Source organism: Rattus norvegicus, chromosome 7 (assembly GCF_036323735.1).
Source record: "Rattus norvegicus strain BN/NHsdMcwi chromosome 7, GRCr8, whole genome shotgun sequence".
Lineage (NCBI taxonomy): Eukaryota > Metazoa > Chordata > Mammalia > Rodentia > Muridae > Rattus > Rattus norvegicus.
The window spans coordinates 56,710,688-56,720,588 of record NC_086025.1 but is presented as its reverse complement, the minus strand read 5'-3'; the positions used below and the strand labels follow the sequence as shown (position 1 = coordinate 56,720,588).

The 9,901-nt window shown below is 43.6% G+C and overlaps 1 pseudogene; it reads right to left on the bottom strand.

Moving 5' to 3' along the window:
• Positions 1 to 7,031: 7,031 nt before the first annotated feature.
• Positions 7,032 to 7,424, bottom strand: Rps12-ps4 (ribosomal protein S12, pseudogene; annotated as a pseudogene).
• Between the last annotated feature and the right edge of the window lie 2,477 nt (positions 7,425 to 9,901).

Genomic DNA, 9,901 nt, shown 5'->3' with positions numbered 1-9,901 from the left:
ATATGATTCTTACATCATCTGCATCACTCATAAATGGGTGGAGGATATCAAAGTGTAAGGAAAAATACTAACTTTGCCAGATGATTACGCTCAGGGGCTATCAGATTATACAGACCCGAATAAAATCTAGATGACAAAAGGAATTGTTGATTAGAATGGCTAAAATTGTTACTAAAAGTTCACAACTTCAGGCATACAAAACAATAGACTTTTGTGAATTTCTAATGAATTTCTGAATAATCTGGTTGGTCTGCGGAACATATTTTGAGAGTCACTGAATTAGACGAATTAGATAATTGTCAATAAAATATCAGAAACATCATGAAATAAGAATATGTTTAGAGTAACTCAGAACTCTTGATTTTGCAACATTCTCCCCTAGAGGGATTTTTTTTAACCTTTTTTTTATTTTATTTTTCTTGGATATTTTATGTATTTACATTTCAAATATTATCCCCTTTCCCCCCTCTCCCATATCCTCTCACCCTGCCCCTGCTTGAGCATCCTAGAAGGGATTGTAATCTCTTCCTTCGCTGTCACTGGAGCCTCTTGTTTGAGCAAATCACGAGGATCCTTATTTCCCTGACACAGATCTCCTCAACTCATACTCTCATGTTTGGCCAGGAGATGGCACTATGGTGAATAACCTATCAACCAAATTCATTAGTGGTCATATGCATAACATTTTCACTTAGAGAGTCATGGGATTTTCCATTTATGACTCATTAGAATATAAACATCAGTGAGTACCCACACTGAGTGGGCTGTTTCTTCTGTAAGGCCAGCATCACTTTTTACCCCTTGTGCCTTGGCCACATTATAGATTTTTGTTAAGTCTTGCTTTGTTAAGTGTGTCACAGAACAGATTCTCAGTAGCAATGGATAAGAGTCTCCCATCACTTCAAAGAGCCCGACTGACCCCAAGATGCTTCTGAGAGTTGGTGGAGGGCTTGAGTGAATTTCACAGCTAATGTCTTTGAACTTGCATAAGGTGTTGGCTTTGCACGATGAGGGAGGGTGTTTGCTGGCACTCGGGTCTTAAGTCAGTTGAGTTCAGTTGGTCACTGGATCTCACCATGAAAGAGTAGGTTGTCCACCTCTAGGTTGCAAACCTAGAGAGGTTTTAATGAGTGGGGACTAGGTAAAATAGAGACTTAAAGGACCCGTAGAACTTTGTGGTGAGAAGGATAATGTGGGGCACCTGACATCAGTGACTTACTCAACAGATCCTTGTGTGTAGGCTCTTCTTTCTCTAGAAGGTAAACTTGAACAAACCAATGCCTCTGCCCTGTCAGGTGACAGTTTCGATTGGTCTTGGCTGATCAGTCTCTTGTTATTTCGAGGGATTCCCAGTGCACATCTTAATGGAAGATGTTATTCCTGTGTGCAGCAGTGGTGCTGGGTTTAACATGCATCCCAATCTCCTGAAAAGTGATTATGATTCATGACGCTGCATAATGTCCTTGAATAGAACATTCTTTTCCTGGCAGTAAAAAGAGCTAGAATCGAACCAACTGAAACACGGAAACTCCCCTCTCCTCCAAGAGACTCCGAGTGGATGTAGGGAGGGAATCTACAGCATTGGTCAGAACCAGAGAGGAGGTACACAGTGGGCAGAGGTGAGAATGCCACTGCATTTAGGACATGCAATGCATGTCGGGTATGAGAAGTTGGAGGTGAACCTGAAAACCAAGAGCAGAGCCGGGGAGAACCCAAAGGAAGAAGCAAAAGGGACAGAGCTAAACAAAGATTTGTGTACAAGAAGGAAACTGGAGAATACCAGGCGGTGCTCTGGACGGACTCCAAAGGCAAAATAGCCACAGTCAATTTTACGAGCTTTTAGAACATTCTTGCTGGAGGAGCTAAGGTCCCTGTAAAGAGGGCAGAATGAAGAAAAACTTCCTAAACATGCACTCGGCATGAAAGCGAGGTGATGTTACAGAAAAGGCAATGGTGCTGGGTTGTTGCCTTGAGAAACTGAATGGCAGCACGTGTATTGAGCATTTATATGCCTAGATTGCACGATGCATTAGCTCGTTCAGCCCTCTCAGCAGTAGAGAAGCTTAGGGTGACTATATGTATGTTTGTTCATATATATATATATATATATATATATATATATATGTATATGTATATATATGTATATACACACACACACACACACACACACACACACATATATATATTGCATTGGTTTGAGTAACAGTAGATAGTAAAAATAAACTTTAGAAATAGAAAATGATTGGGGGCAGGTGTGTCAGGGGAGTATTTACCTTAACCATTAACACTCAGGAGCCTAAGACTGTAAATTTAAGGCCAGCCTAGACTATATTCTCAGAGTGATAGTTTGTATATGCTCGGCCCAGGGAGTAGCGCTATTAGGAGGTGTGGCCTTGTTAGACGAAGCGTGTCACTGTGGGTATGGGCTTTAGGACCCTCATCCTAGCTGCCTGCAAGCCAGTCTTCCACTAGCAGTCTTCAGATGAAGATGTAGAACTCTCAGCTCCTCCTGCACCATGCCTGCCTGGATGCTGCCATGTTCCCACCTTGATGATAATGGACTGAACCTCTGAACCTGTAAGCCAGCCCCAATTAAATGTTGTCCTTATACGACTTGCCTTGGTCATGGTGTCTGTTCACAGCAGTAAAACCCTAAGGCAGACAGTTTCAAACCATCCTGAGCTACAATGTAAAACCTTATCTCAACCTATAGCCCCCTTCCCACATGCTAAAAAGAAAAGTGATTTAAATACAATGGAAGTTGTTGTTATGTGTTTTCTTACTCAAGTATAAATCCTCCGTGTGGTTCCTGATCAACAGACGGTACTTCCCACCCTTTGTCCCAACAATCTCTGTGTCTCTATCTTAACCACCTACATCTAGGCAGGGAAAAGAAGACCCACTTTGCCCTTGAAGCCCAGCCTGGAGATGGCCAATGTAACATTTACAAGCATTCTCTTGGCCCCAAGCAGTTCCTTCGACTTAAAGGAGGTGGAGAAGTGTAAGCTTTGTCTGTTGCTCAGACACTATGTCAACCTCTTCTTCACACACATAAGACAGCCGTTTTCAACCTTCCTGATGCTGTGACCCTTTAACACACACAGCTCTTCATGTTGTGGTGACCCCCGACCGTAGATTATTTTTCTTGGTATTTCCTAACTGTAATTTTGCTAGTGTTATGAGTCATAATGTAAACATATTTTATTTCCAATGGTCTTAGGCAACCCTTGTGAAAGGGTCATTCACTCCCCAAGGTGCTGCTTTATAGAATCAAGTATAATCCTCAATCACTTTCTGCCGGAAGCTCAAAGGCCACCATATCTTGGGGATGTGTTGCATTGTGCACCAGGTCTCCAAGCTCTTCTTTTGGTCTGAGAAAAGTGCACTGAGAAAGAAGATGAACAATTGGTCAAAGACAAGATGCCCACAAATGACAGCTTTATTATATAATGAGAAAACAGGAAGCACACACCAGATACGGGGCCACAATACTAAGAAATTCCACTAGGATAGCATTGGCAAATCTGGTCTGGGGGTGGGGGCGGATTGTGGGAATTCCTTACTTACACCATGTGTTGGCTTTCAGAAGGACCTCCTTTGTCTACATCTCATCCTCTCTTCCAGAAAGCCTTCTGGGACAGTGTCATTGGACACTGGAATCTTTGGGCTTTGTCCAATTCCAATAAGCCTCTTCTCATTCATAAAAACCTGTTTTTTTAAGGGCTCTTCAATCATGGATGTGGGTAGAGGTGTAAGTTCTTCACATGTGAGTCAGCTATTGCTGTTTGCTACCTAATACGCAATCCCCGAGTCTCAGTGGTTCACAACAAGAAAGGTGAATTTCTTGTTCACACTTCATAGAAGGTGAGGGTTGACAGTAGTTTTTTTTGTTTGTTTGTTTGTTTGTATTTTTTTTTTGTGACTTCTCCTTTCTGGGATCAAGATGGAAAGATTAACTCCCGCTCCTGTGTTGACTTAGCAGAGCCATGGAGTGGCTGCTGATGTGTACATAGGATGTGATGGCATCCATTCTCAAACCTAACCGTGCAAAGTCCCCTGTCGTGGGACAGAGTGACATGAGCCATAGGCGATGTGTACCATGTTTCCATGGGGCGGGATGACATCTCTTCTTGGCAATGCAGAGCCCCCAGGAACTTAGTGGAATTTGATCTGTTTGCTTGCAGTCTGGTCCATGGGAAAACAAGACCAAGTTCTTTCCTAGACACAGCTCTACAGTCCAGCGGTCTCCTCACTTTCTTTCTGCCCTCACCTGAGAACGGTCCTCCTCAGTTTGAGACTGAGGAAGCCTGCCAGCCCAGTGAGAGAGCCGTGTCCTCATGAGTTTCTCTGCTGTAGGGTTGAGTCACTTCATTGGCCCGGAAGCACACTCAAAGCTGTTTCAACCTTTGATTTTCTTTCCTTTTGCTCAGGGTCCAGATGCATTCTGCAGCACTCACTAGCCCCGCCCCTCTGGACTCTTTCCAATGTCTTTTCCCTTTTTTTGCCTAATCAGACAGTCTTTGCCTGAACTCATCACTTTCTTGCAACATCTTACTAAATGCAGACACCAAGCAATTGGAAGCAATTGGGATTCTGACTCCTTCCAGTCCCCCTCCCCCCTGTCCTTTCACAGCAAGAGCTACAGACTCTACTTCAGCTTTCTGAGCTGTTTCAGATTATGATTTTGCTCTGTCATGGCTCCATTATTCCTGCATTAGATATCTCCTCAGAGTCCACCGCCCATCTGTCTGCCCCTTAAGCCAATACCATACATGTCAGTTCTGTTGCTGGTGTATCTCCTTCTCCTTCACTGTGTATGTATATGTATGTGTGTGTGTGTGTGTGCGAGAGTGTGATTATATGTGTATATTTGTGCATATGAGTGTGTGAGAATAGATGTGTATGAGTGTGTATGTGAGAACGTGTTAGTGAATGTGTAAGTGTGTGTATATAAATATGAATGAATTGTGTGTGTGTGTTAGTGTAAGTATATATGAGTGTATGAGTGTATGTATGTGTAAGTGAATAGGTGTGTGAATGTATGTGAGTAAATGTGTGTGAGTGAATATGTGAGTGAATTGAGTATATATGTATGTGAGTATGTGAGTGGGTATGAGTGTGTGTGTGAGTGAATTTGTGAGTGAATTGTGTGGGTGAGTGTGTGAGCATATGTGTATGTGAGTGCGTATGAGTGTGTGTGACTGTGTGTGTGTTTGGTAGAGTGATGCTATATATTGCAACAAATGATGTCTTTAAAATCGAGTATTAACTCAGTGAAATAGGAATCTGTTTCTCATGTGAGTACATGAGTAGCTGGCTAAAGAAGACTGGCTGTTTCTTAGAGTCTCTCTCTTGCATGGAGACTTAGAGTCCTCCAAATCCATGACTCCATCACCCCCAGGATAAAGTACAGCCACCGTAGTCTGTGGGCAAGATTGGCCTGATGGCTATTCCTGCAAATAGTCGGATTGAAGCACAGTCATGGTCACTTACTAATGTGTGGTCTGTGCTTGCACTAAAATGGCACTTTCTTCTCTCCTTGCTGTTTCATTAAGGAGCATGAAGACACACACTCGGAGAGCAGGGAGAGAGTTGTAGCACACAAGCAAATCCAAGAAAAACAAAAGCAAGTTCACTCACATAGGCAGGGGCAGACCATCCCTGAAGAGGTGCGCCATGGTGTTTTGTCTTTCTAGTCCACTTTACTCCATGTCATTCTTCCTCTCCCCTTAGTAGCACATATGATGCATTTTCTTACCCCACGTCTTGGCTCAGAAGTGGTTTGAACTAGAAGTCATCAATTCCTTCTTGAGATTCATCAAGGTGGTGTCATTGTTCCCATTATTGTCTGCTAGCTAAATCATCTTGCTGCCCTAAAGTAAGGGGGGCTTTATCATGAGAGCCAGTGTCCGTCTCTTATCAGGTAGTACAGGCAGGTCAACTGCACGCTGCACAAGCAAACCAAGGACAGCTGTCCTGTGCCCACAGACCCCTTTCCCTGATTCCATAGACCATCTGTAAAATTCATTGGTAAATTCTGCCGAACAGTGGAGGTAACAAAAATGGTTAAGCTTCATGGTCAACTGAACTGGATGTACAATCACCCGTGGAACACACTTTTGAACATTGTGTGTGATGGCTGTGTGTGTGTGTGTGTGTGTGTGTGTGTGTGTGTATGCATGATGGCTCTGTATGTATGTGCTGGCTGTGTGTGTGTGTGTATGTGTGTGTGTGAGATGGCTCTGTGTGTGTGTTTGTATGGTGGCTCTGTATGTGTGTGATGGCTGTGTGTGTGTGTGTGTGTGTGTGTGTGTGATGGCTCTGTGTGTGTGTTTGTATGGTGGCTCTGTATGGGTGTGATGGCTGTGTGTGTGTGTGTGTGTGTGTGTGTGTGTGATGGCTCTGTGTGTGTGTTTGTATGGTGGCTCTGTATGGGTGTGATGGCTGTGTGTGTGTGTGTGTGTTTATATGGTGGCTCCGTGTGTGCTGGCTCCGTGTGTGTGTGTGTGTGTGTGTGTGTGTGTGTGTGTGTGTGTGTGTTTGTATGGTAGCTCTGTATGGGTGTGATGGCTCTGTGTGTGTATGTGTATGTGATGGCTCTGTGTGTGTGTGTGTGTGTGTGTGTGTGTGTGTGTGTGTGTTGTATGAATGCACATTGGTGCAATAACAGTGTAACAAAACTATTAAAGTCTACAAAGCCTAAATGATTTGTCTGGGTTTTTTATATATAAAGCTTACAGACACCCACTTCCGGTCCCAGTCATCAAAACGTAAGTCTGCATGGGAAAATGGAGAAAAAGACATGAGTGGGATCCAGAGCCCTGGGCTCATAGACTCATGATCATATGACTTCAGCCACACAGCAGAGGGACAAGTGTAGTTCCTGCCTGAGTGACCATGCTGCCCCTTTCTAAGACATCTCCTTCTGCAAGGGGATTAAGACTGTCCCAGGGTCAGCTGACCAATCCCAAAGCAATGCTCATTACGGGGATTTATTTCCTTTTTTTTTAATGAGCCAAAATTTTGTTTATTCATTTCTTGCATTTGAAGTACTCCTCGGTGACATCCTGGGCTGAGAGTCTTTGCCATAGTCCTTAACCACTACGCAACGGCAACCAACCGCTTTCCTTGGTTTCCCCTCTCGATCGATTTTACAGAGGCCAACCCACTCCCCTGGTTTCTTGTGGTCGTCAACCTTTATCAGGTTGGTACTCAGCACAAAGTACCTCCGCCATCTTGACACACACGGGCTCGTCGCAGTCGGATGCAAGCACTCAGAGATGGGCTTGGCGCTTGTCTGAGGCTTCGGCAGCTTCGCGTATGCCACGTACTAGGCCATCGAGAATAAGGGCGGTCTTCAGCACCCCTTGTAGAGCAGTGTTCACGTCCATTACATCTCCAGCAGCTATGCCTTCCTCGGCCATGGTGGTGGATCACGGGTGACGCAGTATCTTGAACGCACCCGAGCTTCCGCCTCCCCACGACTTGGTGGCGGCACGGGGGGAAGGGGGATTTATTTCCTAAACAGGCTATTTAAGTTTGTAACTTGGCTGAGATAAGGAACCTATCAAGAGACTTCACAGGGGTTGGGGATTTAGCTCAGTGGTAGAGCGCTTGCCTAGCAAGCGCAAGGCCCTGGGTTCGGTCCCGAGCTCCGAAAAAAAAGAAAAGAGAGAGAGAGAGAGAGAGAGAGAGAGACTTCACAATTTGTCCTCTGGTCAGTAAGTCCTAACTTTGACTGTAAAACTCAGTAAACGGGTTCTGGAAAGATGGCTCAGTAGTCAAGAGCACTGGCTGCTCTTCCCGGGGTCCTGAGTTCAATTCCCAGCAACCACATGGTGGCTCACAACCATCTGTGATGGGATCTGATGCCCTCTTCTGATGCATCTGAAGTCAGCGACAGTGTACTCGCATACATAAAATAAATAAACCTTTTTTAAAAATCCTCAATAAAAGGTGTTAATATGTTCTTGCCTTTAAGGCAGTAGAAATTCTTGCTGGAGATGTAAGCATTTGCCTCCTAATCTGTAGTTTAGAAGTTCGCCCGGCAGGCTTTTAAAGTCCCCTCTAACTCAGCAGTACTTCCTCTGCGACATTTTATTTTCATCTTTGCCGCGTGCCTTCAACGATTTAAGGTAGTCGAGGCAGAGAGTGAGGAGAGCCCCCTGGCTGCTGAGGTGTTTGCAGAGAAAGCATTCGTGGCTCAAGGACATTGTCTGACACCAATTTGTGCCCTTGGAGGCCAGAAGGCGGTGTTGGATGCTCTGGAAACTGGAGTTACAGACAGAAGCAACCACATGGGTCCTGGGAATCAAACCAAGGTCTCTGGAAGAGCAGCCAGCGCTCTTAACCACTGAGCCATCTCTCCAGTCCCCTGATTTTTGTTGTTAGGCCGTTTCATTTGTTTGTTTAACTAAAACAAATTAGAAATCTATGCTTTGTTCTAAAACATTTTTGAGTACCTCAAATCTTTTTAAAATTTTACTCATCTCCTTCCCTTTCTGAGGTCCTAATTTTTTTTTTTAATTAATCAGAAGATCTCAAGACCGACCTGGGTATGTTCTCCCCTGTCTGTTCAGACCAAAAACTTTTAACTTAGTGTTGTCTTTTTCTGAAACATAAAAAAATTAATGTAACATTCTAGCCTATCAAAACTATAATGTAATAAGTTAATTAATGTCTTGCAATCCTGACACTGTGTTTAAATGTGTGGCCTTGTTTGCATCAAAGAGCACTGTGGCATTTTCAGTGCCTTGAGAGAAATGAGCTGGGGAGACATGGTCAGGACAAAAACTCTGATGGCGCCAGCATAAAGAATTAAAAATGTAGAAAGGCTCTTACTATGCCACCTGCTATGTTTGTTGTCTAAGTCCCTGTTTCACTTGGACTCTACATTTGAGTAACCCATTAACAGTGAACATGACATATTCATCGCTCTTACAGTTGGACTAAATAACCCCAGTCATCCTTTTAAAACGCTGTAATGTTAAACTTAACACAATTTGCATAGCTGGAGCTTCACGGAATTATTCTAGGATCATCATTCACTTCGCTGATTTTATCGGAAAGCTGTTTCTTGAAGTAGGACAAGAATCCCACTTAAGTGAACGAACTGTATTGTTGTTGTTTTTGTGGTAGCGCTCTCAAAGTTACACTACACAAATGGATGATATATAGACCCTGACCTGAGGCTGCATTGTTATATGTAAGTCCTATGCCGGCAACAGAGTTTTTGGAAAACAGTATCACGTATTGCACTAAATTAATGCTGTTAATTTGAATTTTAATGGTTTGGCCTTCTGTTGCTGTTTAATTCGTAAATTGCTTTGGCTTTGTAGTTTGATAAGAACTGTAAACACATACTTCTTTTTAATTCACATGAAAAATGCAAGTATTTGCTTTATAGTATAATAGAATAGCGTAATCGAACAGGTAGAAAGGGACCAGTGTGAGAGGGTCCTCCCCTTTAGAGGAAGAGTATGCATTATTCCAGTTCAAAGCAGCTCCTTGAGCAAGCACCTCTCTTGGGAGTTCAACAGTTCCAGTCTTTGACGGAGGAAAGGCTTTGAGTGAAAGCTGGACTGCCAATGAGGAGAACAAGGCCAATGTGGACATGAATGATGACACTGCTTCACACAGCGTTTAAGGAAATTGCCATTAACATATCTTCCCAGTCCTCTCAATGATTTAAGACTATCCTATAAACTCTATGACCTTATGAGGCTTTACCTGACAGAAAACTTATTGAGAATTTTTTCTAGGGTTGGGCAAATGCCTCAGTAGTTAAGTGCTTGCCACATAAGTAAGACAGAAGTTCAAATCTCTAGACCCCATATAGACACCTGGTGGATGGGATGGCTCACCTATAATTTCAGCCTTGGATGGCAGACACAGGGCATCC